At 36.9% G+C, this 27,013-nt stretch overlaps 2 long non-coding RNA genes across 2 annotated transcripts in view; both read left to right on the forward strand.

Annotated features, from left to right (window-relative positions):
• The window catches only part of LOC149540040 (uncharacterized), a 28,199-nt gene extending 20,945 nt beyond the window's left edge, over positions 1-7,254 (forward strand). The window contains exon 2 of the long non-coding RNA XR_016356077.1: positions 6,984-7,254. This is a non-coding gene — a long non-coding RNA (uncharacterized LOC149540040). The remainder of the gene's footprint in view (positions 1-6,983) is intronic.
• A 7,813-nt stretch (positions 7,255-15,067) lies between these two features.
• The window catches only part of LOC149540041 (uncharacterized), an 80,442-nt gene continuing 68,496 nt past the window's right edge, over positions 15,068-27,013 (forward strand). Inside the window, exon 1 of the long non-coding RNA XR_016355963.1 lies at positions 15,068-15,357. This is a non-coding gene — a long non-coding RNA (uncharacterized LOC149540041). The remainder of the gene's footprint in view (positions 15,358-27,013) is intronic.

Consider the following 27,013-nt stretch of genomic DNA (forward strand, 5'->3'; position numbering starts at 1 on the left):
TTGGCAAAAACGTCTTCTTCTAGCAAAAATTGCAGAATTTGTTCATCACTGTCAAAAACTTGCCAACTAACATCGTTGTCAGGAACTGAAGGCTTGGTAATGATTTTGATATGACGCTGATCAGTATGAGCGGACACGCTGTTGACAATGTCGTATTGAGCTCCTACAGCTGCCAGTCTATCGGCATGCTGGTTTTCTTTTCTAGGAACAACCAGTATATTAAATGCATCAAAATTTTTAAGCAAATCCCAAACACGATGTCTATAAGACTTTAAAATGTCATTTTTTGCAGCATTCAGACATCTGATTTGATTTACTACTAGTTCACTATCACCATACACCCTCAAGCACTTAATACCGTGCTTTCTTGCCCATTCTAATCCCTGAACTAACCCTTCGTACTCTGCTGTATTATTGGTGCAAGAAAAACTGAATCTGAAAGCGGCACAGTGCCTATCATTGTCGAGTGAAACCAGCATGACGACTCCACCAGCACCTTGTTTACCTCTTGAACCATCGAAAAACATGCTCCATAGCTGATCTTGGGATTCTCCCAACTGATTCACTGGTTTGACTAGATTGGGAATAACTTCATTTTGTTCATGTATAATGTAAGTCCCTAAGTCAGCATTGGTCATATGGTAAAACTGGTTTTCATATGTTTGACTTGATGCCCATTCATCAAGAAGAATATCTGGGACATCATCTAGTTGGGTCCGATTTTCAGCAGCTGTATGACATTCTGCTTGGTCAAATGCAAGCAGGTTCGCATTGACAGCACTAGGAACATAAGGCTCTATGTGGTTTTTTGCAAGCAACTCCGATTTGATCGTCACTTTTGTGCCATATCTAGTCCTAAAAAGCATGTGGGACCAATCGGATGACAAGTAACCACCAATCTTCGCTGTGAAATCTCTAGACAAATAGATGGCAAAGTATGGAGGTAAATCTATAACATAGATATCCTGCTGAATGGTAAAATTAGGACAGGCATGAAGGGTGACACTCGCATCTCTAATCACGCCTATAGTACCTACGGATGACCCATCAAGCTGAACAACACCCTTTTCAATGGGTTGGTATTTTAGTCCTAACTGGTCAGCTATCTTTTTTGGCATGACTGAGCTTGTAGCTCCACTATCTACCATACAGTTATGGACTAGTTTATCGCCAATTATCAAGGAAAGATAGAAAGGAGGCGGTTTTATTACCTTATTTGGTTCCTTGGCAATTTTATCGCTGTCCTCCTCCTTTTCATCAGCGCTGGTTAACACCACTCTTGCTGGTTCATCCATCACCCTTGCGGGATTTGCTTCATCTGATAGAGCCTTTTGCAAGATATCCGCCTGACCGGGGATGGCCAAAGTCTCCCACATTGACATGGACACGTTCATCTTCTTCATGTTCTCCACGATATTAAATGGCGCAGTGAAGTGTGATTTCTGATGTGCTTTAACAACACCATGCTCTGCTGGCCTGTGAACGGTTTCCTTAGCAACAGGAACGTGAGTGTCTCCCACTGCATTTGTGGCACTTGATGATGGTTCAGCAGTATCAGGTAGTCTACCCTTATTTGCTGTTTGCTCTGTTTCAAGGGCTCTTTTCTTAGCTCGGGTATTTGCTGATATTGGTGAGTCATTATTGACTGCACAAAACTCATCTTTCTGCCAGTTAAGGAAGCCGGTTTCAGGAGTTGGTGCATCATGATGCTGTTCAGGTGCATCATAAGTGGCATTTTGCTGTCCTGCCATTGTATTTTGTACCATTAATGCCTGGTTTATAACTCCATTTGTGCATGTGGCCTGATTATGCGGTTCGCTACAGGGGTAACACCATTCAAAATCCGCTGCAAGGTTATTTTGCATGGGGACTATGTCTCTTACTGGATTTGCAGCATTAAGAGGGGCCGGGTTATAAGGTCGGAAAGGTCTTTGATTGATATTTTGCCTATAACCCATTGCATTACCTTGAAATGGTTGTCTATTTCCTTGGGCCTGACCTTGATTTTGCTATTGGTAAGGCGGGTTTGCAACTGGATTCTGCTGTTGGTAAGGTGGCCTAGGCTGGAACTGTTGTTTTTTAAGATTAACCAGCTCGTTACTAAAAGTTTGCATCATGTTTTTGATCTTGAGCTGACTGTTTTTTATCTCCTGCAGCTCTTGTGAAGGGCCTGCGATAGTAATTTCTTGGCTGGGAACAGCAGGTAACTGGTTAAAAGGTGGAATTGTCAATGGTATATTTGGGTGGATGTTCGGAAAAATGGGCATTGGACGTCTAGGGGCTATTTTACCAGCCTGGATAAGAATATTTTCAGCTCTAATGGCGATATCATAAGCTTGAGGCAGCGAAACACCTCCCATAGATTGAATCATTACTGATATATCGCTATTTAAGCTTCTCAAATAATAGAGAAAAGCATGATCGGCTGAGGGTCTTACTGTAATGGGTATTCTAGTCCAGGTTCTTTGAAACCGGTTGTTAAAATCCATCATTTGCTCCTGTGGCGCGCGCTTTATAATTGTGAGCTGCTCTACCAGCGACAAGAAGTCGGACTTGTCCTCAAAATGCTTCGTCAAAGCGTCACCTAAAGCATCCCATGAGCCTATGGAGCCAACAGTTAGACTTTTGAACCACTGTAATGCTTTCCCCTTTAAAGATGCCGCCAACAACTTAGTAGCCACATCCTCCTCTGTAACATGATGTACGTTGCACAAAGTAGCAACGTCCCTTATGTGCTCATAAGCTGTAGTCTGATTTTCTCCAGAAAAATCTGGCAGACTCTTCAATGCTGCAAGTGGTATGTCATGATGTTGGGCGAAATTCAAGGGGCTCCCTTGATTAAAAGGCACAAAAGCAAACTGTCTCGCCATTGGCGGAGGTTGCTGTAGAGGCTGTTGTACTGGTCCTTGCACAGGTTGCTGTTGAGCAGGAATACTTTGCTGAAAGCTCGTATTTGCTGTACTTGCTGGTATAAAACCAGTACTTGCTGAATTTGTAGGTGAATCAGCAGATATGTCAAATAATTCAGCCCTTACTGATGGACTTGCTGAACGTCTGACTTTCCTTTGGCCTGTTCTGCTGTACACGCGAAAACCAGGGGCTGATAGTTGCCTTCTTGGTGCTGGCTTCGTTCTAGCAAGACTCCTTCCACGTCTTTTTGGAGTTTCTAGCTGCAGATATTCAAAAGAACTGGAACTTCGTGTTTGTATCTTTCTCATAAATTCATCATTTCCTGCTGGCTAGTTGAAACAAGGCTTTCAGCTGTACTAGCACAGTTGGAAAATGTATTCGGGTCCCACCGGGCGTGCCAAAACTGTTAAGTTTCAGGATTTGCACCCTTTACTGAACGGGAAAACATTCAGTAACCCTTACTTAACATGGGATTCACTCCACTATATGGGACTGGACAGTGAGATGAAACCTCCGGATTCTAGGCCGGCTCCTGTTGAATCTCTCAGTGATAACCTCTTGAAACTTAAAGAAAACTTGAGGGAAAAGGAGAAGAAGTTACTGAAAACCAAAACCGAAACCTTAAGTCTTAAACTAAGGAAGTGATACACCAAAGAGGGGTATGGAAATGTAACCCACATGTAACAGAGAGGATAATACAGCTTTATAAAACACGGATGAAGCACAACTTCCTGTAAAGGCTTGCACAAATGGTTTATAATAAGGTTTTCCATTGAAACTACAAAAAGGGAGACAAACTAATACCTTCCTTTGACTAATTTCACCCAAAACACATGTTATAACTTGCAAACAAACTTACTGTTCTACACAGAGGTGCTGAAATGAGACAGAAAACAGGGAATAATGAAACATTCACAGGTTAACCTATCCAATCATTTTAAAATGCATACATAAATTGTAGAAAGAAAAAGGCTCACTGATAACTACACCAAGCATGATCACACTGCTGCAACCTGTTTTATATCTCCAGAAATGAATTACGGACTCTGTAGAATGAAGTCCAGGACTCAGAGAAAAGCCACAAAACCTTCATCCACACAAATCAGAACTTCTCAAAAATGAGTTGAAAAGCTCATACTTAACATCTTTTTCCAACTGCATTTTTACCAAAAACCATAAATGTTGGGTCGGATTCAACCCCAAAGGCCAACTTGAGTCCTTGACAAGACTTCAAAAAGGTGTACCAAATAGCCCAAAAGGCATGGTCTAATAATATCACCAACTGCCCCTCATAAATGTAGCCCCAAAACCTCTGCCACACTCAAAAAGTCCTCCAAAAGCAATAACTCCTCAACTGCAATCTTCTAGGCACTTCTTGTTTAACCCTTTGAATTAATACCATAACATATGTAATGATTCATTTGTCCTTCCTTTATATTCATTTAATTCTTCCCTTGCATTTAAAATAGGAAATAATATTTAATGATTTATAATTTGATCATTTAAATATTATTCCTTTACAATGAAATAATCAATGCAAAAAAAAACAAATTAAACATTCTTACTTGCATATTAACAAAAGCATTAAAATAATTAATTTTAATGTTTTTTTTACATTTAAAACATATGCAAAATTAAACAAGTGTAATAAAATCCTTGAAGGATCTTAAAACTCACGTCTTTAACCTTATGAAAGGGATAAAAATCCCATTTGTTGACTGCGGATCCCAAACTTTATACAAAGCAAGAAAGGCATGGATATTTTGAATACCCTAAAGAGTTTACCTTCATCATTTTACACATTCGCATTTAGAAGTCTCCGGAAGAATGAGGCATTTTCGAGGAGGTAATGAGGGTTTCAGTTTGCGCTATGGAGAAAAATGATGGCTGCCATGCTTGAGTTTTACTGTTATTTGAAGGTTGAAGTCACCATTGTTGAAAGACTTGCAGGTTGCTTCTCTTTAATGAGGCCGCCATTGATGTCGAGCTTGGACGGCTTTATATTTTAGCCGTAAGTCCTCTTTTACTCCTTGCGAATTTCTGAGCATTTTCCTTTTGTTTTAGACGCCATGTTGTTGGATGATTGCGGATTTTGCGGGTTTAATATGCTGGTTATCATCTCTAGTTTTGGATTCCATCATTTCCTTCCCTAGATTATTGCGTTTTTCTGCAAAAATGAAACTCTTGCTGCTGCACACAAAAGGTTTTGCCATTTGAATTGGCTATTTGAAGGTTTTACCACTTCCATATAGAAGTCGCGTATTCACCAGTACTGTTGAAACAAAAATCTGGGCATAATCTTTATATATGCCGCCAACCCCTTGTGGTAACCACTTTGGTTCAGTTGTGAGTTCTAACAAAATCAGATCATTTCCAGCAAATGCAGGCCGGCTTCTCAATCTTCCCATCTCCAGACAGGTAACTAACCCAAAGTTCTGCTTTGTCCTAAGGCATGTTTGGATGGTTTTATTTAATCCATTGTTTGCTTCATCTCCTTATTCACACGACTCATGTTCTTATTGTTGAGATTTGATTGTTGCTTCCTTTAAAGATGCTACAAGCCACTACCATTGATCTTTGTTGCATTTTGAAATTAGTGAATAACAAGGTTTGCATGAGTTTTCTTGCTGTCCACTTAATATCTGTTTTATACTATTTCTCTGAGAGTTGTAACAAGCCATTGGATAATGTTTAATCTTCTCCATAAATAAATATAGATCCTCCATTTCCTTTAAATAACCTTTCTCCAATAAATGATTTGTTTCCTGCACGCCATACTGAAACAGAGTCTTTTGAGCCCCTTGAATTTTAAACTTTGCATTACTTGGTGCTGTTGTTGTTAACAAACAAGTGTGGGAACATGATGAAGCTGCTGCTAACACAAATTCTCCTCATGCTGGGACCTTTTCTTGAAGGAAGGAATGATTTTGAAACTTGTAAAGCTGCTGAAACTGACAACAAACTTGATAAATTCTGCTTGGAAAACTGAAACTCCAGCTTTGAAATGGTCTTCCTCTTTTACTGGTGGCTTTTATATTCTTCCTCAGAAAATCACAACAAAGTGGACTTCCCGCTTTTCTTGCCGTGCTTGGGCTCCTTGCTGTTGTAGAAATATTTGGCACATTCTTCACTTGATATCTCTTTCTCTTACTGTGAAATTTGCACATCCGACAGCACCCTTCCATTTAATGATAACTTAAAGTTTTGAAAGATGATATGAATTCCGTATTCAAACCTCCTGTTTGATGACTAATTGTTTGCATCATATTACATATTGGAAGTGAAACCATGGCTGTTGTAATTAGAAAAAATTTAATATTTTCAAAGTCATTTCATTTGCTGATTACTGAGTAAGTCTGATATAGCTATTCTTTGCTAGTATAATTGCACGCTCGTGATATCAACAACCTCTTATGTCTTATGGCACGACTTTGCATCGCCATGGATAACCCTAGCATGTTGTTTTAGGTTGCTTCACACTCACATGCATTGAAAAATACCAGTCATTTGCTTGCTAGTTGCTGTCCACAACGTGAGATATTACAGTTAACATTGCTACAGCGTTTTTCAACAGTCCTAAGCCTCAATTCATACTATCATATTGGCGTAAAGTTAGGCCAGAATCACTTGGTCATAGATGCATGCATTACTGAGTTACAGTACCTTTGTTATTTATCACACTTTTGCCTTTCCAACTTATAGTTGCGGTTACATAACCGAGCCGTATATCAGCACCATGTCTTGATTGATATTTGCTTCCATATCTCTTTTGTTGAATCACGATCCGAAACTTGGATTCCATTTGCATGTTTGCACATGTTTATAATAACTTCATAATGCAGATTTGTTAGTCTGTTCATCTTTTCTATTCTGTTGCATATCTTATGAGGTTCGAGCACAGGCTCGTTACACTCACAAATGGTTTTATTTCTTTTTAACATTAAATGTCAATATCACTACTTGTTTTCCTTCATGACGGAACGCATTGACAGATAGAAAATATAGTCGTAGAGGTAGGTAGTCATTGCTTAGATCCCTCGGGATCTAACATCAGTTGCTTTATGTTTTTGCAGCTACTGGAGATCGTGGAGCTCGGAGCTGGACAAGTGCGGCAGGAAAAGAAACCATAACCAGTCAAAGCAATAGGCAATGACTGGTTATCTCTCTTCCTATTTCTTTCATGTACATATTTATCTGTTAGTGTATTTCTTGATGAAAGAAAATTAATCAGTTATCCTCACGGCTTGTGTGACATTTTCTCCATTCAGCACATTAATTCATTTTATATTGTAAAAATGAAAATTGTACGTATCAGTGATGATCTATACAATGAAAATTTGTATCTCTTTTGCGCATGGTTTCATAAATGATTGCAAAATGATAAAAATGAATAGAAATGAATACTTTCTTTTGCAATGTTTTTTGTGATGTTACTTCTTAGTAAAATTCAGCATGTGTGAAATTTTGGTAATAGTTACAACTGGACAAACACCGTTCCAGTTAATGTTTGGCCAAGAAGCTGTGGTACCAGCTGAATTTATGGTCCCAAGCCTTCAGATTACAATTGGAAATAGACTCGGAGATATGGAGAGTCTACGAAAATGCCATATCAACTGAACAAATTGGATGAACGCAGATTAACAACACAATGGTGTAAAAACCCTTACTATAAAGGCCACTGAAACCCTCAAACTGGACTTAGGAATTTTGTCAAACAGTCGGCATGTAACCGAATAAGGCTGCAATATTACTAATTGTTGTACAACGAAACCTCAATATATGATGCCAATAATGTATGAACAACAATTCCAGATTATAACACTACCAATCTAAGAGATAGATGACAATATGAAACTCAAATATGAAGTCCAATGCAATTCTGATTTTATGACAGCAAATAGAACTGATTACAATGAGAGACTGTCACAACTATGCACTTCTAATACATCAAGCTCTTGACAATGCAATGTTATGACATGAACAATAACCCAGTTCAGATTTGGAATGCAAATGACAAAACTTTTACAATAGTTATTAATGACTGGAAATAACTATTTATGCAATGACAGTGCTGACTGTTCTAATCCTTAACATGCAATATTTTGGCAATCAATATTTTGTGCACCTGGAATAGCTCCAATTTTGCCGGATATGAATGCTGGATTAATGCCACACGAAGACCTCACAATCTGCCCCAAACCGACTCACAAAATTGCTGCTGCTGCTCAACTGACAGGGCCGTACAGGTACGGCCTGGTACGGCTGCTAGATAAAAATATTGCAGCGTTTTTTGTCACTCCAAAAGCAGTAAATCTGGGCGCCTAGGGTTGCTGAATAACCCCCTAAAATATGAAATTCATCCGTCAAGCCAATTAGGAGTTATGAGCAAAAACGTGGGTCCAAACCCTGGATTGGCAGTCTGAAAATAATGCACAACTGTGTCTTCAAACCCTGTTAATCAATGCACAAATGCTAGGGCACAACTGAAACCCTTATTCCAACCAAAGTAAACCCTTATAACTGAATCTCAATGAAGTCCAAATGAGATGGCTGCATTACCAACTCCTCAAATGCAACAATTCAGGTGATATTTCACACCCTCAAAGTCGCCAATCCAAGGGAATGATTCGTTCCCAAAGATCAAATAATAATTTGCAGACCCAAGAGACTACAAATTTGCTCCACAATGGAAGAAGTAGAAGAAATCTCAAATCCAAGCATGTCCAAATGAGAGGCCCAACCCTCTATTTATTCACTTTTCTAAGAAGTTGCTAGAACTTCTAGAAACATCCTTTATAAAATCTCATTATAATGCACTTTTTATAATAAAGTAATTTTATAAAATAAAAAGTGCAACTCAACTTAAAATTATAACATGTAGGCCCCAATAACACATAATAATAAAATATAACCTGTTAACACTTCTTCAAGAGCAAGATATGACCATCTGATCCGCAAAATTGACTCTCTCCACACCATTTGCCTACGAGAGTTTGGAATAGGCAAATCCATGATCAATGCCATGTCGAACTAAAGAGAGGACATTACAAATGGGTGACGAAGGTGGCGCAGACCCGTCAAAAGGCATGGCACGAAAAACATTTGAAAAGAACAAGGTTCCAGCCAGGCCAACTGGTGCTTTGTTATAATGGCCTCAATGAGATAAAATCGGAGAAATTCAAGGTCAAATGGCTTGGACCGTATAAAATCAGAGAAGTGGGTGATAATGGTTCTATAAAATTATGGACCTTGGATGGGCAAGAAATTCCTGATGCCATCAACAGATCGAAGCTAAAAATTTATCATGAATGACAAGAAGGCAAGGCCAGGGGTGGTAATAGCTAAAATTTAGACTTTGAAATATTTTTATAAAAGGTTTAAAAAAATAATTTTAAAAAAGAAAAAAGAAAAAAAGAAAAAGAAAATGGGAACTCCCCGCAGACATGTGACTGTGGACAACTGTTCCGTAGACATGTGGTCACAGACAACTGCCTGGGACATGTGGCCGCAGACACGCTGTCTTGCACACCTATGTCGTGGACAAGCAGCTGCGACAGCTAAATAAAAGGTCATTCGCGGAGTATAGGAGGAAAAACGTGAGCCGCAGGAAGATAAATAGCAAGCCGCAATGAGTTAAAAAAAAAAAGCGAAAAGGAAAGACTAATGTCCGCAGAAAAGGAGAATGTGAAGTTTGTGGAGAAGGAGAAATGAGTGTCCATAGAGGAGGTGACCGTGCCCACAGTGAAAAAGGAAAAGAAAAAGAAAAAACACAATGCATTCAGGGGGAAATAGAGGGAAGAAGAGGAGCGGCCGCGGGAAATTTGAAAAGGGAGCATATCACGTGAAAGGAAAAGAGAGCAAAAACAACGTCCACGGAGCTAGCGCCCATCGAGAGGTGTGAAGGGAACCATTCTCGACCGGACAAGCTGAGGAGTAATAGAAGGAACTATTCCACAGGATCTGGAAATAACACGAGGGGCCGAAGCAAGCTGGGGAGAAGGGAAAAGGAGAAGCAAAAAAAACCTAACCATTTTTTTGTTTCGGTTACAATAAAGACAAACCAAGAGATCGTTAGTATGCAATTGACAGGGAAAAGAAGACAGTGGAAGGCTCAGTTGAAGGGAAATAGTACCGCTATGGACAAAAATGTGAGAGTGTTGGCTTTAGGAGTTCGTGTTGCGAGCCTAGCAACATTGAGAGGCAAGAAGCAGGAGGTGAAGGCCGACCTATCACATCTCACATTTCAGTTTGAAGGGCTGAATGTTAGTGAGTGCCGGAGATGGTGGCAAGAAATGACGGACATAGACTTAATCAAGCAAATTCTGATCCGTGCGCAAGTACATTGGGCAATACAACTCCCGGTGTTCTCCATTTGGCTGTTTGAGATAATCATAAGAACTATGATCGAAACATACAATAAGCACATTTGTATACAAGAAGCATTGTATGATAGCCTCCTTTAAGGCCCAAGATTTCAGCAGGGTACTTAGCATTCCTGGCCAAGGAGGTCGCAAAGTGATGACCACGAACCACAAGCTGTCGCAAGAATGCAAGGAGTACTTGGTAAAGTTGGTGGGACGCGACCTCACACCAGAGGAATTTGAGCCTGTTGTGAAAGGTACCAAGAGTCGAGGACTACGACAGGATTTCATTTGGGAAGGCCATTGGAGATGTATTATGGGTGTAATAAAAAGTAGGTTAACTAGGGCGAGTAGGGCTTCAGATATCACCTTGTCTCAGATTATATTCATGAATGGTATCATGAATGGTACAGTGTATGATTGGGCCGCTGTCCTCATAGATAGAATGGAGGAGTTCATGACATTATAGATTCAAACATTTTATATGCTGCATCATGCGATTGGTTTGTTTCTAGAAGCAGCACTCCATCAAACTCCAGGTGATGATTTTGAAGTGCCATCGAGAGGAAAATTGGTGCCAGGTTAACCCCAGTATTCTACCGGAGGCATTTGGATACGAGTGGCACAGTGGCTGGACAAAATAGGGTATTGCAGTGTCTTGATGTCTACGGTGACATGAAGAGTAGAAGGGAGGAAACCATAGAAGGTAGTGGGACCGATTCAGAGGAAGAGAGTAACTTGGAAAAAGTTGGGAGTGATGCGGTAGTCAGAGGGTCCACACTTTTCACCCCTCCCCAGTCGCCGACTTCGGCACACTTGACAGTCACTACCTCGCTTATTCCTTCATTTGGCCAGAGGCATGCACCAGTTGTTATGACTCCATCCACGGCTAGGACAGAAACCACAGATGTTATGACTCCATGAAACATCTCAGTTGATCTAGTCGCAGTAGACTTAGTAGCAGTAGTGCCAACAACAGGGTTAGTGGAGATGCAAGCACTAGAGCTCGAACCTCAAGTTCGACTAGATGTGATCGGTTCTGACGCTGTTGTCACCATATCTTCATCCTTGTTGGCCAAACCAGCTTGCCTAGCACAACCCACCCAACCAAAGATCGAGAGTGTTGGAATGACCCCGATTGCACAACTGTAGACAACACAACCAGAGAAGGTTGAGGTGATGGATCGAGTCAGTGTATTCTTGGGACAGTAGTTTCCACTCATTCTTGCAGAGGTTGGTTCTTCCATTCAGTGACCGAGGGAGGGAGAGAGGTATCCCCAAGAGTAGTTGCCATTCTAGCGCTACAGTAGTCGGGAGTACCACAGTCCGAGGATGCGCCCGAAGATGAGGAGGCCATACAGGATGTGGACGTGGCTAACACAGAAGAGGCAAAGATGAATATAGATATGGAGTAGGATGCCGGAACTAAGGATAGAGTGAATTATGTGTCAGATGAGGAGAGATGTAGGGCATGTATCAAAGCCATGGAGGTTGTGCTGGAGAGATGTCAAATTGTTGGGCATTAGGCTTTGACCCATAGGAGGGAGTTGTAGTTGGTCTGAGCCAATATTCAGGGGATCTGTCTTGAGCATTTTCGCTCTTGTTTTGAGGCCAGAGGATGGCTACCCGTGGAAACACTATAGATGTTGGTTGATTGGGCCATAGAGCCTGAGTTGGGACCATGCAACATTGCTATGGAGAAGCTTGCATATGAGATAGTAGGGGCGTATAAAGACGTCTACTATGCTCATCAACGCGCAAAGAGGGTTGCTGCTGTGAGGTCTAGGGCAGTCGAGATAGAAGCTCAAGAGAAGCTAACTGTTGAATTGGTTAGCGAATAGGTAGCATGGGCAGCCGAGTGAGCAGTGCTCTTGTGAGACAAGGAAAAGGCTGAACAAGGATTGCAGGCAGCCTAGGCTTAGACCGTGGTGGCAACACTTCTCTTGAAGGAAGCAGTGGAAGTTAACACACAGACGTAGAAGGACTTGCAAATACGCATTGAGCAAGTTTATGAGTTGTGCCAATTTTCTAACACTTCAGGGACGCAACCTCCTTAGTCTACGTTGTTTTTATGTTTGTATGTTGCCTACTAATTTTGTTAGTTTTGAGTTGCTAGGAGATGACTTTTCTTTTAGGGGGGATGATGTCCGACAAATTGGGTAGTTAAACAGTTATTAGTACGGACACGGTCGTGTCGTTTTACGAGCACCGTATCAAATATTATAAATGTGGCTTTCACTTATGTATTTGGCATCATTGTATGAAACATTACTGTTATGTACAGAAGCATTTGATTAATGAATAGTGTTTTACTTTGATAAGTTATTATATGTTTCTTTCTTGTTCACCTACAGGCTGAACACAAGTTAGTTACTAAGGGTTTTACAACATATTTTAGAGAAAAGCATGGCTCTTCTATCACAAATCACTACATATTCCCAAAGCTTTTTGAAACGATTGTTAACTCATAATATGACATGTTCCAATTGCTATCTAGATGCACTATCCATTTACCAGTGTTCATGCATTGTTAATTGTGAGAAAATGTGACTGTCATTGGAAGATTTACATAATCTGCATTCTAATACACAAAATGTTCACTAAAACTTAATATGAATACATTAAAGAGACTATAGATGGAGTACTCCATTCCTCACTTGTAAACTCCCAAATGGATCTTTGCAATCCAACACATGACAGTCCTTACGGTATCCTACAGGAAATGAAAGGGTTGTCAGAGGCATCTTTGCTCATTCTTGTTTTCACACCCCAAATAGATCTCCATGCCTCATCCCATCCATGTCATTCCATTTTATATAACCTATGACTAGTTACAAATTGTTTAACCATACCTTGGATAGACCAAACACCTATAGCAACTTTGTGTGCATCTTGCCATCCTTCGGGTCGACCAAATACCTATTATCATCTTTGTGTGCAACTTGCAATGTTGTCCTTTTTGCAACTTTTTATGCATTTTAACATTTTTGACATGATTGACCTTATAATTGTTTGTGAACACTTTTTAACATATCAAAATGGACAATTTGTGACCCTTTACAATACACGAGCACTTTCATGGTTGTTTTACAAATTTGACTCCGTAGACCTCCTCAACACCTTGTTGCTCAAATTGGCAACTTGTTACAAATGAATAACATAGTTTCACATAGTGGCCTACTATGACTCAAAACACGTTCAAACGACATTAATGATTTTGGCTCATGGCATAAGTTTTGACCTGTTTATCCTCTTGAAGCCTCCTGGTGTGCACATGTGCTTGGCTGCTCAACATGTCTTCAACAGAACATCCTATTAACTACGCTGTAGTTTTGATCTCTTAGAGTCCTCCTTTATTTTTTGTCCTCCCTCACCCACCGACATTTATAATCAGCCTTCAAACTTTCACATCATTTGATCTTCTTGATGCTCTTTTCCTTTTCCTCCATACACTTTGAAGTTTCTAACCTACTCTTGGATACCGGATAATTTCTAGAACCCATCTTGATAGTTACAGCTTTACAATTTGGTCATAGTAATCACCTCACCTCACCACTCCATTGGGGTTATGCTTAGCGGATTTAAAGGGGAGTAAGTTATACCATTTCTTTCATATTTTGATAGGATATGATAGCTTCTTGATCATAATCTTACAATATTCTTATCCTTTATCCTTTATCAATGGTATTTTTGGTCACGTATCATAGATTATCTCGACTATCCATCTAGCTGTTGTGGAGGCGGAATCACCAAAGCATGGACTTGACTGAGGGAAGTCTCCAAAACAGTGCCAAGAGTTTTATTTCATTCTACATATACAGGATTTTGTAGATGGAGAAGTGATAGGAGTTCTTGGGATTTTTCTACTTTGGTTGTTGGGTGTCACATGGAGGGTGGCTTGCTCAGTCATTCCTGACTGCAATGAGACAAGTAGATTCTACATCTTTTTACATTGAATCCATTACGTAGTTTACGAAAGAATCCCTAGTTGTGTTCATTTTTTAAAATTGTAAATATTAAGTGCAATATAGTTTAGTATTTTAGAATATTTGTTTTGATTTGACTGATATTGATTTTTTCTTGTATTTATTTTGTTTTGGTTGCATGATTCATTTTCTATGAGAGGAATGACAAGATTGCTATGATGTTTTGGAAAAAGCTCCAATTGCTGGTGCCGGTATACAATCCTAAGGACGTTGACTACAATCAGTTTTGGTAGGTGATATAGTTCGGTAATTTGAAATAGTTTTTGAGGAAGTTGTTTAGAGATAATAGCTTGAGATTGAATGGTTTTGAAACATAATATTGTTACATTTTTAAGGAATATCTATTGAAAATCATTTCTGCATAGACAGAGTGGAGCGTCCTTTTTCAAGATATATGGGAAATTGTCTTCTTGTATTTCTTTATAATCTCTATTCTAACAATTTCTTGTTGTGTCAAAGATAAATCTCGTACCACGGGCTTACACTTTTTGTACCAAATTATGATATTGTGTCTTATCTACAACTCTTGTTAGTAGTATACCCAAATTTTATGGAAATTAATTAACTTGTAGAATTTCAAAAGATTGATGTTGTCCTCATGCCAAGGTACCTAATTTAAATACCTACACATCTATTTGTACATACCATTTAAATAACTTAAATTTGAACCTTCATTGGTGAAGTTCTTTTGTGATAACTTTGATAGGTAGAGCTCAATGTGTTATTCCCTAAATTGTTGCCTTACACGAAGGGTTTTGACCTTCCACGAGGAGGACATCTATCTCATGGATTCTTGATTGCAAAGAGATGAGTATCGGTTGTATCTATTAATTTTGAATCCATGCTTTACTTTATTGCTGAATCTGGTATAATGATTATTTAGTCATTTTATTATCGATAAACGAAATAAAGCACATAATTTAGAAATAGTTATCCAGATTATGTAATATTGATTTGTTATTTTATTTGCCTTCTTTAGACTCACATGACTCTTGGATCATGAAATGCTTGAGAAGAATGCAACTCCCTATAGGAAAAAGCTCATTGCTACAAGTGCGAATTCATAACAGTGGGACATCAGACATTCTCACGTTTAGTAGGTATGACAAATGTTTATTTGCAAATTGTTTGTTGAATTCAACGTGCTCCCAACTACTTTTCTTTTCGATTGATTTGGTTTCTCATTTTTGGTATACCTTTTACAATTTCAAGTTGAGTTTAGCTTTTAGCCATGTTCGATTCGACAAACTTTAAAGCATTATTGATTAAATGATTTATTTGTGCATAATTAGAATGTAGAGATTCTAAAAAACTATGATCAAATTTAGTTGAATAATATGATAATATAGTGACAATTTCAAAGGACCATAGTAGATGATTTCTGCATGAACGTCAAGGAGGGTCCACTCTCAAGAAACTCTAGGAATGATCTCTTTTATTTCTAATTGTAATGTTGTAACATTGCACCTAGTTTAATTTACCATTAAACAAAGTAACAAGAATCGGAATCGGATCGGAATCGGCAAGGCCGAATCAAATCGTGAATCGGCCATGAATCGGAAAATTTAAAAAACCCTTGAAATTTAGTGAGTAACTTATTTCATAAACCCTTTATCGCTGATTCGATTCACCGATTCACAAAAAATCGTTTGGCTTGAATCGAATCGCCGAATCGCGTTTATTCTAATTAATTTTCTTCCTTGGAGCTTTACCATGTAAATCAAGAGTTCGTTTCATCACTCTAGTCTCCCTTTTAAAGGCTTCACTTGTTAGAAAGGTGCCATCCACAAACTATAGATGAAAGACATCATCCACCCCTTTAGCCACCTTCACTCCTTTCCATTGCCCATCCCTTCTTCTTTTAAAGATAAATCTACCCAACACCTCTTCCAAAATAATAAAAAGAAAGAGGGAGAGAGGGTCCCCTTGCCTGAACCCTTTCCCTGTTTCAAAAAGTCCTTGAGGGCTTCTATTTATCAGGAATGAGAAGTGCGCTGTTGAAATACAACTCTTCATCCTTTTATTTATCTAAGGTCAAACCCAATTTTCTCCAGCACCTTCAGCAAAAACTCTCTATCAACCTCATCATAAGCTTAATATCTAATTTCACCATCATTCTCTCTAGCTTCTTCAATATTATTGTGGGAATCATTCCATGCGCTATAATCACTCCTTGATAAATGGATCTACTAGGAGAAAAAGTACTCTGCTCCATATAAATAACTGTTACTTAATCTTAACTCATGTTAAAATTCAGTTCTGAAATTTCGAATTTGTATTTGTTGAAAAACACTTTTCATTTGATATTTACAAAGGAATAGAAATGTCCTTGTACTATTCATTTTTCAAATATACAACTGATATTTAGAGAAGAGTGAAATGAATTGAAATGCTGAAAGTGAAACATCTCACACAAGGTGTGAGTTTAACTACTGCTTTTCATACATATTCAGAATATTTAAAAAAAAAAAAAACATATGAAGGTAGGTTTAGAGGTAACCAGTCATTGCCTTTTCAGCTTTTGACTGGTTAAGTGATCCATGATGATGTTCCTGTTCCAGCTCCTGATCTGCCAAGTTCCGGTCTTCATTTCCCTGCATAAGGAAAAAAGTGGGGTTAGATCTCGAAAGAAGTAAGCAATGACTGAATACCTATAACCAGTCATCCCACACATGTACTGTCTTTCCCTATTTGAGTACATATCAAAGATAGTAAAGTACATTCTCAGTGCTCAAGTGAGGAAAAAGCAGAAAAATATAATGTTAAAGAGACTTATTATTTTAGATGTGAAACCTTTCATTATAATCAAGTACAAGTATGTTAAGTTCATAAGAAATAGGTGCTATAATTATGAATGCAGAGTCACAGAAAATGGTTTATGGGTGTCACGAGCCCGTGCTCGAACCTCATAAATATTTGCCTTATAAATGATATATATGCTGTATTTTTGCAGAAAGAATAACACCGAGTATCAAACAGAGCAAGACATCCAGATTTCTTTAGACTTAGCCATTAAAGAAAATACTGTCAGCAAATTCTAGTCAGATGTTTTCTCAAAGAAAGGCATATGTGAAACAATGAATACTTTATCGTAGCTGCAAGCAAAGATCCAGAAAGAATTCATCTGCAGGAAATCATGAATTGCATACATATATTAGAAGCACATGAAACAGTTTGCCTCTAACAGTATTTAAAAGGGAAATAACTGTATTTTATCTGAAACAAGAGAGTTCTAGAAGAATTTGATATCATATAAGCATACAGCAAATGAGATTATTCAAAGTTCATGATTTCCATCATTTACATCAGGGTCAGAAAGTACGCAGAAAATCCGCAAGAACAATCTTTGCATTCACAGGAATATCAGCAGTAGACCAAATAAAAATCCAAACTCTGAAGTTTAAATGCTACAGGAGTCCCAATATTATTCCAAAAATGCACAGTAGCAATAAAATCTCAGTATTCCAGTCATGACGGCAAGGGTAATTTATGGTAAGCAAGCAAATACAAACCTCAAGGTTCCAAACAGTAGGGTAAAAGTACAAATTAGATATCAAATTGTACAAAGAAAGAGGCAACAGAAAGTACATTTTAGAAACCCTAAGCATGTAATCATCTAAAAATATCCAAGTTATATGCAGAAAATGGTAGTATTCCATGAAATAATAGCTGAACAGGAATTTTTCATGACGGCTCAAGAAAAAATGCACTCAGAATATCACAGGAGCAGCTCATAATATCAACCATGGCGGATAAAAGACCTAGTTGCTCCAGTAAAATGCAGATACAAATCCAAAATGACAGAAAGTCGGCTCCAAACCATCAAAATAACAGCAGCAAGCATTCAAATGATGGCTTTAAGGAAACTTCATTCTATACACAGCAAGAAAGGAAAAAACAATGGGTGGCTTGCAATTACATATTCCCTGATGGAACTAACCTAAGTCACAAGGTTCGAGTTCGAGTTCGACAACTATGAAGTTTGGATGAAGTTCGACAAGTCAAAAAAATCGAAAAAAATTCGATATTAAATTCGCCTTATGTAATTAAAAAAATTATATAAATATCTTTCTACTTCTTTACTAACAAAATAAAATGATAATAAAATATTATCTTAACTAATAAAATAAAACTATAACATTACAAAAAATAAAAATCAAAAAATAATAATAATAAATAAAGTAATAATCATATATAAACATAGAAAACATTAATAAAGTACATAAAAATAAATAAATATACATAAAATATGCACTTGCAAATGTTTCCCTACAATATATTTATTTTGAATTGTTGATAAAAAATAATAAAATAACATTCATATATATATATATATATATATATTTTATAGTCTTATAAAATAATGAAACCTAATAATAAAAACAACATTTACTATAATAATCTTATAATAATAGTAATAATAATAACATTTAGATTTAAAATGTTTGGTAACAATAATAGCCAACATCCAAACCTAATAATAAAAATAACACTAATTATCATAATTTTATATTAGGCAACCAAATGTAGACCCAAGCATAAATGCAAACGCAGTGGCAAAGGTGCAATCAGTGGACAAAAATGGGCAGGAGATGAAAATGGAGGAGATCGCAGATGCGACCTTCAATCTCAGACAACAAAATCTTCGGGTGCGACCTTAAGCGCCATGAGTTTGCCCTTCTGCAACCTTTAGAAACCATCAGTTTGTCCTTCCGCGATTCAGGCTGTTATATTTTTAGCCGATGAATGGCATTAATTTATCCTTTTTTTGGGCAAAAAAAACCCTTAAAAACACCTGAATATTAAATGAATTCATGCAAAACAACAAGAAACCAGTTCCAAACGAATTTATTAACGAACTTGAACGAATTTTTTACATTTTTTATGGGTTCGCCGAATTTTGAACCTTGAGCCGAAAATTCGGCGAACCCTGTGACATAGGAACTAATAGAGCAAACCCTCAAATATGGAAAGCAAATTATAATGTGACCAGAAATTCAGAGAAATCCTTGTATCTACAGGAAATGAAGTCACAAATGACAGATATTCTCCAAGAAACCATACGGTGGTATGTAAACACACATTTCTACATGAATCTGCAATAGTATTAACAAAACTATGGCGGCTCAAGCAAACAAATGTGTAATGTCCCCAGTCAGATGCAGTGCTATTTGGGACTGATTTCTTTAAGTTCAACTACACAGTCTTCTTTCTATTGATCATATATCGTAATATCTCTTCTTTGCATTTAATAATCTCTTTTAATCCCAAGATATTTGATCAAACAATTTACTTACAAACCCGCCTATATCACCCTTTTGTCCTTCCTATAGTTTCTTACCATAAGAAATTAGAATTTATTTTGGGAGTTTTCCTTTATTTCTCAATGTTTTACTATTGAAACATATTGTCAAGTAATTTCCTTAAATGTTGTTGGCATCATTTGTAACCATATATAATCTCGAACCAATCTCTACTGGTATGCCTCTATATTTCTAATGATTGAACACTGATAACATTGATTAGTCTTCCTAATCCTTTACAATGTTTTTATAACAATATGATCCCTGGTTGGTTCTCAGACATTGTTCTTTCCCATTGAGGCAAATCGTATATAAAAGATGTTTCTTGACTAGTGTTCATTTAGGTTGGATGATTATTCAAATCAATATCATCTTATTTTCTTTGATGTTTGTAAACTCCTTCCATAGTCTATAATCTATCTTTGAACTCTGATTAGAATGATCTAAGTTTCGCTGCTCATATTTGCTATCCTTTCTTATTCCATTAGAATGCTTGTATATCTCACTACTTCCCTTTAACGGTGATGTGGCTCTAGTAACAATGACGACGTTCAATTGTGATCTTTGGTTCTATAATTACCATCTTCTATATTTTGTTCAAATGCTAGACCAAATAGTGGGTATCAACTTCTATTTGCTGCTTGCATGTGACTTCTACCAATCTGACTATGTCGGGTATCAATTACTAGTCCTCTTCTCCTCCTTGTTTCTATCAGCTATAATTAGAACTCCGTACTTAGTGCTGTGATATCCTTTCTTTAGTAGCTTTCTACCTCACTTATCCGCTACTGAATTTAGCGTGGATTTCAGACTTTGATGATGCATTGATATATACTGTTACTTGTTTGTATATGCCCTCTTGTACATGCTGAAGAATATAATCCCCCGCAGTGTGCTAAGTGCTCTGTAGAACTGTATTGTTCAATGATTTGGATTTTGATCCTTATGCTATCTTATCACATTCGAATGATGCATCGCTTCTTGTTATTGAAAGAATATAGTGCCCGATGTCTATCCTCTGACCGCCTCCTTTACTATCATTGAGTGAGTTTGTATCATCCCTCCCCATCTTTTTTTTTCTTGACGTGGCACAGGACTCTCGGTCGGCAGGAATCTGCGTGGCATTGTTTATGTTGCTGTGAATGGTATATGCTCCTCACATCTTCCTTGTTCCCTTACTTTCTATTCCCTGCTCCTCCTTTTTCCTGTTCCCATCAAATCTTTTGTCTATATACTTGTATGATAGAATGGATGTGACCTTTAGAAAGTTGATTATATAATTGTTGTATTTTGATACTTAATATAATTATATATAATATTTAGGTTATATTTTTAATCACTTCCATACAATAATATATTCTTACAATTAGTATTTTGTATTAAATGTCCATGTTTAATATATGATGTACATTAGAATATACACTCTTGATGACAATATATACCATGATTATATTATCATCACTCTTAATTAAAATATGATTCAGGTTATTTAAAAATAAATGGTAACATTATATTTGTTTATATTATACTAATTAGTATTTATATCTTTCATTATAAATATAATAATTTGGATAATAATATTCTATAAGGTATTATTAGTTATTTTACATTATCAATATAATTATAATTTTATTTATTTATTTATTTAATCTTATAACTCTATTATTATTGAAATTCATCTTGAAAATAGGGACATTACAAAATGTGCCCAGAATACAGCAGTAGATCAGAAACTCAAAACATGGCGTGAATCATTCTTACCCATCAGATGGCAGCAATAAAAGTTGAAGGCATCAACAAGTGTGAGTTGAATCCAATTACGACGGCCTCAAAAGATAACTACAGGAGTATCTTAAAATTCCAGCCAAGAAATGAATCAAACAACAAAACCATGGTGGCTGTCAAACCCTAGCTGCAAGCTCTCCAAGTAATACAATATAAAAATGCAAAGAAATGTACAAGGTTTTCACCTTTTGAAGGTAGTAGCGGCCTCAAGAAATGCATAGGAACCCGTGTAATGGCGGTCTTCGAAGAAAAACCCTAGATCCTAACATTCAAATGAACAATAGATGAAAACAATACGTATTTAAATGATGGTGTTCAAAAATATCTTAAGAGCAGCTGAAGCTTTATGTCGCAAGGAGTTTTCCTTTCATGTTGACCAAAGGAAAAAGTAGTAGTTACCATCAATACACAACCACGCATTGGAAGCAAGGAAACCCAACATTGCCATTCAAATTCAAATGTCCAAGCCAGAAAAGAAGAATAGAAAAAGTAAAAAACATGGCGGCTTGCTCCAAGTTTCGTATTGCAGTCACAGCTTGTACAGTGGCGGCCTAAACACCAAATTGCTCCAAATCTTGCCACAACAGGGCAAAAGATGAAGAACAATGCTTCGAGAGATCATTGTAGAGGCTAACAGGGTAAAATTTTCTTCAAAGAGTGGCGGCCTAAACACCAAAGTGTGCTCATAAAATCGTGAGATGATTGCAATTTTTTCTCCTAACCCTAGCTGGTTGCGCTTCATGTTTCGAGAAAACCCTCATGATAAAAATGAAATGAATTCCAAGTATAATTGCCAATGTATATTGCCCCAAATCAGATTTCATGAGTTTTGAAGTCCGCGAGATTAAGATGGGGATATTCTTATTTGTCAAGATTAAATTGAAGGTGTGTTGTCGGGTTTTGAAGTAATGAACTTAGGTGTCATCACTTTATTCATAGGTTAATAAACCAAGTTGATAAATCTTTTTATATCTTGTATAGGTTTTCTTTGTAAAAGCAAATATTAATGGTACCATTATAAACCATTTAATGTTTTGTTATTTTTCATGCCAAATAGAGTGATGGACTTATTCATAGATATGAGTGACATGTTTTTAAAATACTAAGTCTTAGGAGTTATTGTTTTCAAAGACTTAGTACTATCATTTAAAGTCATGGAGAGAATATCTAGGGGATTTTTGAGTCATTTCAGGACTGTGGGTCGAATTTTGACCTTGTCCTGGCAGTTTGAGTGTCTTTATGACCTTTTTGAGTATTTTTAGGGCGGTTAAACATGAGTCATTGGTTTCATTATGACTTAGTGGAGTTCATGGGGTAGTGAATCTTCATTTTCAGTGGTTATCACTCCTATTTCAGAGGCACTTTTCATGGATTCGACCCTAAGGGGTTTGTATTTAGTGTTTTGAACTCTGATTTTTGAGGGAGTTCTGAATATGCAAAAAAGGGATTTTGTGACATATTTTTTGGTGTCCTTAAGATATTTTTTGTGTCTTTTGTAACTCTATTTTTCTGAACAGATATATGAATTGGAGCAATTTTGGAGTAATTTTCTTTAGATTGATTATGAGCCTTTTCCTTTCTTTGTGGTTTTGTGTAAAAGTTTGATTGATTGATAAGATAAATCTGTGAGTTTTAGGACTCCTTTGTTTCTGTCTCAACCCTTACCAAATTGCAGGAGTGTAAGTTTGTTTGCAGGTTACATTGTGTGTTATTTCTTAGGACTGTTAAGTGAGATAATATTGTTTCCTTAGCTTTTCTTTCAAAAACCTCATTGTGAAATATTTATGCAAACCTTTACAAGGTAGAAGTGTTTTAAGTCATGGAGAAAATATTCCAGAGTGAAGTTATTCATGTGTTTTTTGTCAGTATTTTCTGGTGCATCACCTGTTAACACAAGTTTTCATTAAATTTCTTTCGTTTAGAAGGCTATTAGTTGCATAGTTTTTCTTTCTTTTTCTCCAAAATCCTTTTATAGATTGTTCTTGAAGAGTTATCATTGATCATCCAATAGAAACCTACCTAGAATCCGGAGGTTTCATTTCTAGTTACGCATTTCCTACATGTAGAAATGAATACCATGTTAGGCAAGGTTGTTAAACTTTTTTAGTTTATCAGGGTGCAAATTTTAGCCTTAACAATAACCTCATTAAGTACTCTCTTCAATTTATCTGTAATAACTTTTGTAATTTCTTATACACAGTATTGCATAGTGTAATTGGTCTAGTCTTCAAAATTTTTGATAGCATCCTTCTTTGGCACTAAAGCTATAAATGTATTATTCAAATCCTTTATACCTTCCCTTTCTAGATTCTTCCACCACTTCCAAGGCTTCCTATACAAACAAATCCTAGAAGGTTCTAAAAACCCTAGTAGGAAGCCCGTCAAGATCGGGGCTTTTATTCCTTCCAAGCCCTTTCACAGCTTCAAGCACTTCCTCCATTGAAACTTCTGCAGGCAACATCTTATTATGTTTAAAAGTAATTTTTTTGGTATACATGCAAGCACTCTATCAGTATCCACTGCCTCTCCTTGTTCTTTTGTCCCTTTCCTTTGGAAAAAGGATACAACTAACTCATTTACCAACCTCTCCTCCATAAATAACTCTCCTTCAATAGTTTCAATGGAGAAAATCTTATTGTGAGCATACCTCACTTTGATAGAGTTATGATTTTAATTTTGTATTTCTGTCGCCCTCATTGAGCCATGTTTCTCGCGATTTTTGTCTCCAGAAGACTTCTTCCCTTGCTAAAATCTCATCATATTCTTTACTCAACATTTTTTCTTCTGGAAAATCATCCTCGTCCATTCCTTGCCTTATAGCCTTTTCATGTAACTTTTTTAAAGACTTGCAAATCCAATTTCTTTTTAGAGATATTCTAAAAGGATTCTCTATTCCATATTTTCATCTTTTCTTTTTACTGTCCATTTTACATTAGCCCAATCACCAGCCAACAAGAATTTGTAACAACTCCCGGTCTTTTGTTAGTCCAAGTAAACTCCCCCTTCTTGTAGGGAATATCAACTAGCCCATTCCCCAGAACAAAATTTGTGAAATCATCTTGACTAACAGACCTCCACCCTCTACCACCTCTTTTCTCCTCTGGATAGAGAATTGCATTGAAATTACCACCTAGCATAACCAATTCATCCATCAAAATCTCCGACACCCAATTAAAGCCTGCCATAGCATCTTCTTTTCTCTACATTGAGTCAGTCCTGTTACTAAATTTCTACACATGCTGATTGCTGTCCTGCATCACATTCCCTCCAAGCTTCTAAATCCTGCATGATAAGAGGGAAAATGTTAGATCCAATGGATCTAGGAAAAGATAGTGTCTCACCTTTCCATCACTTTCATATTCTTAAGATGCTACGCATTTTCATGAAATAAGAACACATACCAATAGTAAAGGAAGCAAGCAATCATATCAAAACTCTTTATTACTAACGTGTTTGTTCACTGTGTAACATCCTGTTTCTAACAGATACGCAGATATAACAGTAGGCTTCCACAAGGGTTATTGAGATTGGCGTACTCATTAGAAACAAGACATATGAAGCTGCTCAATTTTAGGCTTCTACATATATACAACAGAGAAGATAGCATTCAGAAGTAACCAAGAACCGTGATGAGTACAGCTTCAGGACCATCTAAGAACAAAGACAAGAAGGGGCAAAGTAAAAGTAGAGTTAAAAGAGGATACCATATATGCATACAAGAGCTGTTTTATACATCCAAAGATACAAAGATAGATACACAAGTAAGTGGAGAACACATTCAGAAAATGACCAGCAATGTATATACATGAAATGGAAAGTTATCAATAGGTAGATGAAACAATTCAGAAATGCATTTAAGTTTCTATCCTTGGGTAATTAATATTCGATAATGTGTTAGATATCTTTCAGATCTACATAATAGAGCTACAGTCACAAAATAAGCTAAAAAATGCATAGGGTAAATAAGGAAAGTTTCAAAATGAATATTAGAAAGTATGATTGTTGCAGTTGACAATAACATTTAAAGTTGCTGATCTAAATGGAAGGAGAAATATAACTGTGACTCAAATAACGTCATTAGTAAGGTTCATTGTCTAAACATATGGTTATGATAGCAGACAAGGGTTAAAGCTCAGCCTTTAATAGAGACAAAGAGACACATACAAATCTAAAATGACCAAGGCTCCAAATTTGATAACTAATCGGAGCATATAGAAAATGCAGCAACCAAATCCACTTGCAGGCAGATGTTCCAAATCAGGTTGTTTATGATCACACACAAGTAGCAAAGGATATTCAAAAATTACAAAGTATGGATTGTGCTACAAAAGCTCTAATAGTGCTGATGCAAATAACATTCTGTGTCATTAAAGGTATTCACATCTCAAAAATCAGATCTTTGAACCAATAATATGCTGCTATAATAATATTGTTTTCAGCACTTCTAAGTCTACAAAACAAGTAATTATTTTTATGATAATTAGAGGAGAGTAATTGCTACAAAACATGGAAAACATTGACAAACATCATGAAGCATGCAAGTATATGCAAAGAATGGCAGAGTATATATACAGTTCTGGAAACATAAAAGCATGAGAAAGAGAGGTGTATCTTGCCAACAACAAATAATGCAATCATTCAACATTGTCCAAGAGCAAGGCACAAAGTTTTTAGTATTTTCCTCCATGACTGCAAAAAGTTACGTCAAATTGCCAAACCATTATATTGCCATGAAAGAGGGCAACTGATAAGGTTATCTCCAAAACCAAGAATGAAACAATGGTGAAAGATGGAGACAGGATATCAAAGGAGAAAAGCTACAGCCTGTATAGATCTTGCTATATGAATTTTACCAGACATAGTGAGATCGCAATATGTTAAAATGCAAAGCTCCAGGTTTGAGCATAGATAGATCCACTAAAAAATCTATGATGCAAGACAAAAATAGTAAAATGTGTGCAGCAAAATTCAATCAAAGGAAGGAAACAAGTTTTTCTTATTTCTTTCAAAGCATCCTTGCCTAGCATTTCCAGATTTTGTGAGATAGAAAAGACTAAAGAGAGGAGTGTCATACCACAATGGATTTACTGATGCAGCCAAAATGTGCCCAGAAAATGCTTGGATTCGAACCCCAAAAGCTCCAAAAAAGCTTCAGCGACTTGTTCTCTTTTCCTTCTATGGCAGCTAGCAAATGAAAAGGAACAGATTTGAAAGAAAAGGCAGAAGAAAAGGGGCAGAAAATGCACAGCAAGGTCACCTTTCTTTCATGAAAAAAACCCTCATTTTCTTCCATTATAGTGGCCCAACAGGTAAAAAAATGAAAGAAATGAATGACTTGTTTCCAGCAGCAGTGAGATCATAGGAAAGTGCCCAGAAGGTCCAGATTCGAGCCACAAAATGTCATCACACAGGCTCCGACAAACCCATGTCATTTTAGGTTTTCATACACTCCTAGAAGCTTCCTCTTTTAGTTGACATTTTCAGAGAATTTCTTTAATATTTCCTAAGTCTTCTTTTCCTATTCCATGGATGTCCCTTACGAATGCCAAACATGATCTTTCAAAACTTTACCTTTTATAAGGTATATGGAATTGTAATAACCCCAATAGGTTATAACTTCTTCAAACACCAAATGTCTTTATACTTCAGTGGTTTGACATTTCGTCAA

The sequence above is a fragment of the Cupressus sempervirens genome, chromosome 9 (assembly GCF_028749045.1).
Source record: "Cupressus sempervirens isolate cs-2001-9-10 chromosome 9, ASM2874904v1, whole genome shotgun sequence".
NCBI classification, from domain to species: Eukaryota; Viridiplantae; Streptophyta; class Pinopsida; order Cupressales; family Cupressaceae; genus Cupressus; species Cupressus sempervirens.